Here is a 6,000-nt window from a genome sequence, read left to right as displayed (position 1 = left end):
ATCACTAGCTGAGCACAAAGTGATTTCCCAGCAATTGGCCAATTTGAATGCCAAGCTGGACAAGATGCAGCTCTCAACATCCAAGGTTGATATATTTAACTGTGAGTATTGCAAGGAGCCGCATGACACTAATGAGTGCCCTACACTCAATAAAGCTGAACCATTCCAGGTCAATGGAATTTGGTATGATCCACGGCCTCCACAGAATACTCAAGGTTACCAAAGGAATCAGAATGGCGGCCAAGGAAATAACTTTCAAAGGAGGAACCAAGGGAGTGGCTTGGATTATAAATCCAACAACTATCTACAACCTCCTCCTCTGCCACAAAAAGAGCCATCTGAGTTGGAGAAAGCAATGATACAACTGTCAAAGACCACTAATGATCACATTAATGAGACAAGAGCTTACCACAAGAACCAGGATGCTTCCATCCGGAACTTGGAGAGTCAGATAGGCCAGTTGTCTAGGCAGTTGGCTGAAAGAACTCAAGGGCAGTTTCCTGGAGATACTATTGTGAATCCTAAGGAAGACTGCAAATCTATTGTAACCAGGAGTGGAATTGTGATCACTCCTCAAGACAAGCAAAAAGGGGTTCAGAAAGTGAAGGTTGATGAACCAGTGATCGAGCCAGAGCAAGAAAAAGAGGTAGAAACGCATGCAACTGAGAAAAAAGAACCTACAAGGCAAGACAAAGGAGACGCAAAAGAGAAAGCTGTTGAAGCTCCAAAGAAACCGATGGATTTTTCTCGTTTTGAGAAACCTCCTTATCCTATGAAGTTCAAGCAGCAAGCACAGAAGCAACAGTATGCCAGGTTTTTAGATATGTTTAAAAAGTTGCATATTAATATTCCTTTTGCTGAAGCTTTAGCTAATATGCCTAACTATGCTAAATTTTTGAAAGATTTATTGTCTAGAAAGCATAAGTTGCAGGATTGTGAGACAGTAGCACTTACTGAGGAGTGCAGTGCCATTATTCAGAAGAAGTTCCCACCAAAGCTTCGAGATCCGGGAAGTTTCAACATCCCAATTGCGATAGGCAACACCAATGTTGGCCGGGCACTTTGTGATCTTGGAGCAAGCATCAACTTGATGCCATTGTCAATATGCAAGTCATTGGGAATTTCTGAGTTGAAGCCAACCATGGTATCTTTACAGCTTGCTGACCGTTCTTTGAGGAGACCTAGTGGAATCATAGAAGATGTTCTTGTTAAAGTTGACAAGTTCATCTTCCCTGCTGATTTCATCGTGTTAGACATGGAGGAGGAGAGTGAAATACCCCTTCTGTTGGGTAGACCGTTCTTGGCCACAGCTCGAGCTATGATTGATGTAGAACAAGGAAAGCTCGAGTTGAGGATGAATGATGAGAAAATCACTATCAATGTCTTCGATGCTATGAAGAATTCATCTGATCACAGTGATTGTTTCAGACTTGATGTGTCTGAAGAGGTGATTATGGAAGAGAAAAGTGATTATCAAGAGCTTGAAGAAGAGTTGAAGGCTCAAGATGAAGCTACTCCACAAGAAGAGCTAGAAGTTGTTTTTGAGGTGCTAGAAAAGAAAGAAAATGATCTAGTTACAGTAGCACCAAAAACAGAGTTGAAAGAGTTTTCTGAAACGCTGAAATATGCATTCTTGGGAGATAAAGAGCAATATCCCGTTATCATCAATAAAGAGTTGTCTATGGATGAAAAAGAGAAGTTGTTGAAAGTGCTCAAGGAGCACAAGACAGCTATTGGGTGGTCTATTTCTGATTTGAAGGGCATCAACCATTCTTTCTGTACTCACAAGATGCTAATGGAAGACAATGTTAAACATGTGAGACAATCTCAGAGAAGACTAAACCCCACAAAGAAGGAAATCCATCAGTGGCATGAAGGAAGCAAGCCAAAGGTTAAGATGGAAAAGCCCAAGGGTAAGGAAAAGCATGTGAGGACTAAGTTTAAAGTTTCTGAGAACCCTCATCCTTATCCACATGCATATGAGTATAACCATGGCGGGACACAAATTCTGAGTAAGGGTATAGTGTCATCACTGAGCCCGAGTTACCAGCCACCATGATCACAAGGGGTACGTCAGGCTCGTGACGTTAAACAAGCGCTACTTGGGAGGCAACCCAATGAGTTTTTATTATTATTTTTATTTTATTTTATTTCCTTTCTCTTATCTGTGTTTAATTTTTATTGTGATGTTTTATTTTCATTGTCTTTGTTTGACCATCTAGGTTTATGTTAGGGTCATTTGAACCTCTTTGGTATTTTGGGTTGTAATTCTCCAGTACATTGGTCATGTTATTTTCTGTTTGACATTTCACATGTGTGCTGTTTATACTTGCGCAGCAGTATTTTCTCTGACTACTTCAGTTATTGCTGAGGACAGCAATGTTCTAAATCTAGGAATTGGGGCCGCATACACGGAAATCGAGGTATCACACACAGAAAAAGGTTCAGCAGATTCATAGCCACTTCAGGGGAGCCACTTCAGGGGAGTTATTTTAACCTTTCTAGTTATTTTCATTTTTATTTTATTTTTCATTTTGGTAGAGATTTTGTGTTTTTAGTTTCATTTCCTGCTATGTGAAAGCACAGTCCTGATTTAGATGTGCTACTCAGTCAATTCCTTGGTTGAATATGAGGAAGCATTGCATGATATGCAAGATTTTCATGACATTGCATAGAGCATGAATAGAGATTATGATTGCTCGTTTGTTTGATTTCTATGATAATGATGCTTGAAATGAAATCAAGAAGAGTCTAGTTTGATACCACAACTTGTGAGGTTTGTGCCTATACAGCAACGGCGCCAAAAACTTGATGCGTAAGATCAGCAAGTGCACCGATCGTACTAAGTAATAAAGAGTGAGTAGAGTATCGTCTCCACGAGGATTGAGGCACCTAAGTTGTTATAACTATTCCTCTCTTGTTGGATTAATCAAAATAGGTTGAGAATGATTGTAGTTCATGAAACAAACTAAAATAATTAAAGTAAAAATGTAAATGATTCCAAAAGTGTTTTCAGAATGCAAGAACAAAAGATTAAGGATTGGGAAAATATTTGAGAAAATATTGCGGTAAAGAGAAACAAACACCTTTCCGATCCCCACCTTGCAACTTGGATTACGTTTACATTTACCTATTCAATTGATCGAACAATTCATCATCTTTTATATGAGTAGTTAAGCCCTAATCCCGTAGTGACTTTAACCTTGTTAACTCTATTAGAATCCTAATCCCTTAGAAATCCCTTTTCGAGTTAACCCTTAGAATCAATGAACCTTTAACGTTCGCTGTTCATGTAGCCTATCCCTAGTGCGTACATGAACAGTTATCTTATTCTTTGTCAGGAATTAGAATTCCAACATCCCTATTGTAAACCCTAACCCTCGCAACCCTACTAGATTGATCAGTTCCAATAGAATTATAGAATGAAGAACAAGAAAAGATAAATGCAATTAAAATAGATAATCATAAATTTCAACCAAGGTACAAGGGGTTCACATCAAGGGTTGTGACCCTTACCACAATGATAAAACTAGCCAGACATGTTCATGTCTGACAAAATAACAATAAAATAAAGTAGCATTTAAAACCTAGAAGAGAAAGGGAAGATGAAGATCTTCCGTCTTGATCGATCGAATCCTTGAATCTCCGAGAAGCTCCAAGGAATCTCCGCTCTCTTTGTTGTTTTCTCCTCTTGATTCTCCAAAAAAGTCCCTTCTCCCTATGTTTCTCATCCTTTTATTAGGTTTTGGGAAAACCTATTTTCCTTTGCACTCCAATTGGGCCTTATTTTAGCTGATTCGCACTTGAAAATATATCGCCTGCGCACGGGGCGCCAAGCCTGGCGCCCCAAACTTGGGAGAAACAGAAGCTGAATCTGTAAACGGCGCCCCGGGCGCCAACTCTGGAGTGCCGTGCGCCAGTCCCGCGCGCCGTGCGCCAACTCCCGTGCACTGGGCGCCATGTGTTGATTGAAGTGATAGAGGCATTTTGTTCTATTAAGCTTATGGCCAAATAGCTACCTGAGAAATCATCCATTGTTAGCCATGTTGAGCATGAGACCAATTTTTTTAATTACCTTATTAAACTGTTTAGACCACTTCCATCAGAACTTACCTTGTTTGAGATTGAAATGTCAATAATCAAAAAGTTAGAAGTAATTGAGGTAAGCTCCACTAGAAGTTAAGCAGTTGAAAAGGAAAAGAAAAGAATAGTTCTCACATGAGTATAAAGAGAAAGAAAAATAAATTGCAAAAATTGACAAGCAATGCTGAAGGAAAAAGTGAGAAAAAGGAAGGAATCATGAATTCGAATAAAAAGTGGTGCTGAAACTTGAATTGAGAGATGATTGAGTATTAATGAAAATGGTGTTTCAATCTCAATAATTATTCAGCTACTTTCCAAAAGATTCTAACCTTAAGCCAAGCCAAGTTATAACCTTAAGAAGCCCTTTTGATCAATCAGGCATGTGTTGATGTTCCTCATCTTTAGGAACTTGAGAAAAAGATCAAGCTTATGGTAGAACAACAGCTGTGATGAAATGAGTGATGATGAATGACCCCAAACACTGAGTGATGAGTGAATATCATGTCTTGTGAGGGGTAATCAAGTTAGACTCTGACGTTTGAATGTAGTGTTAAGCATCATCTTAAGTTTGACTTGGAAATCATTCATGCTTAGTATAGTAATCTCTATTATTGTCTGTGCAATGCTATGCCTGATTAATTGAACCTTGCTTCCCATGCTTAAATTCAATTTATTGCTGAGGACAGCAACATCTAAATCTGGGAATTGTTTGATGTGAGTCCAACAGATGATGTTTTCTAACTTAAAAGAAGCAAGGAATTAATCATAAATGTGTGAAAATATTCATTAAATGCAAGAAATATTGATTATTCCTTCTCAATCATGCTCTCACTCAAGTTATATGTTAAATAGCACGAAACGCCGCAAAAAGGAGCAAAAACGGAGAAACCAAATTTCTCGCTGGCGCACGACGCGCGGAGGTTGGCGCACGGAGCGCCAAACTGGCGCACAGGGCGCGATACCTGGCGCACGGGGCTCCAAATCGACGATTTGCTTCTGTTTCGGCCGCGCACGGCGCGCGGGAGGTGGCGCACGGCGCGCCAACCTGGCGCCCGGTGCTCGAGAGTTGGCGCACGGAGCGCGGGACTGGCGCACGGCACTCCAGAGTTGGCGCCCGGGGCGCCGTTTACAGATTCAGCTTCTGTTTCTCCCAAGTTTGGGGCGCCAGGCTTGGCGCCCCGTGCGTGGGCGATATATTTTTAAGTGCGAATCAGCCAAAATAAGGCCCAATGGGAGTGCAAGTGAAAAGAGGTTTTCCCAAAACCTAATAAAAGGATCTGAAACATAGGAAGAAGGAACTTTTTTGGAGAATCAAGAGGAGAAAAACAACAAAGAGAGCGGAGATTCCTTGGAGCTTCTCGAAGATTCAAGGATTCGATCGATCAAGACGGAAGATCTTCATCTTCCCTTTCTCTTCTAGGTTTTAAATGCTACTTTATTTTATTGTTATTTTGTCAGACATGAACATGTCTGGCTAGTTTTATCATTGTGGTAAGGGTCACAACCCTTGATGTGAACCCCTTGTACCTTGGTTGAAATTTATGATTATCTATTTTAATTGCATTTATCTTTTCTTGTTCTTCATTCTATAATTCTATTGGAACTGATCAATCTAGTAGGGTTGCGAGGGTTAGGGTTTACAATAGGGATGTTGGAATTCTAATTCCTGACAAAGAATAAGATAACTGTTCATGTACGCACTAGGGATAGGCTACATGAACAGCGAACATTAAAGGTTCATTGATTCTAAGGGTTAACTCGAAAAGGGATTTCTAAGGGATTAGGATTCTAATAGAGTTAACAAGGTTAAAGTCACTACGGGATTAGGGCTTAACTACTCATATAAAAGATGATGAATTGTTCGATCAATTGAATAGGTAAATGTAAACGTAATTCAAGTTGCAAGGTGGGGATCGG

Source organism: Gastrolobium bilobum, unplaced genomic scaffold (assembly GCF_033153095.1).
Source record: "Gastrolobium bilobum isolate Gb01-03AN ecotype WA unplaced genomic scaffold, APGP_CSIRO_Gbil_v1 utg4266, whole genome shotgun sequence".
NCBI lineage: Eukaryota > Viridiplantae > Streptophyta > Magnoliopsida > Fabales > Fabaceae > Gastrolobium > Gastrolobium bilobum.
The sequence above is the reverse complement of the archived record's forward strand: the minus strand, read 5'-3'. Positions refer to the sequence as shown.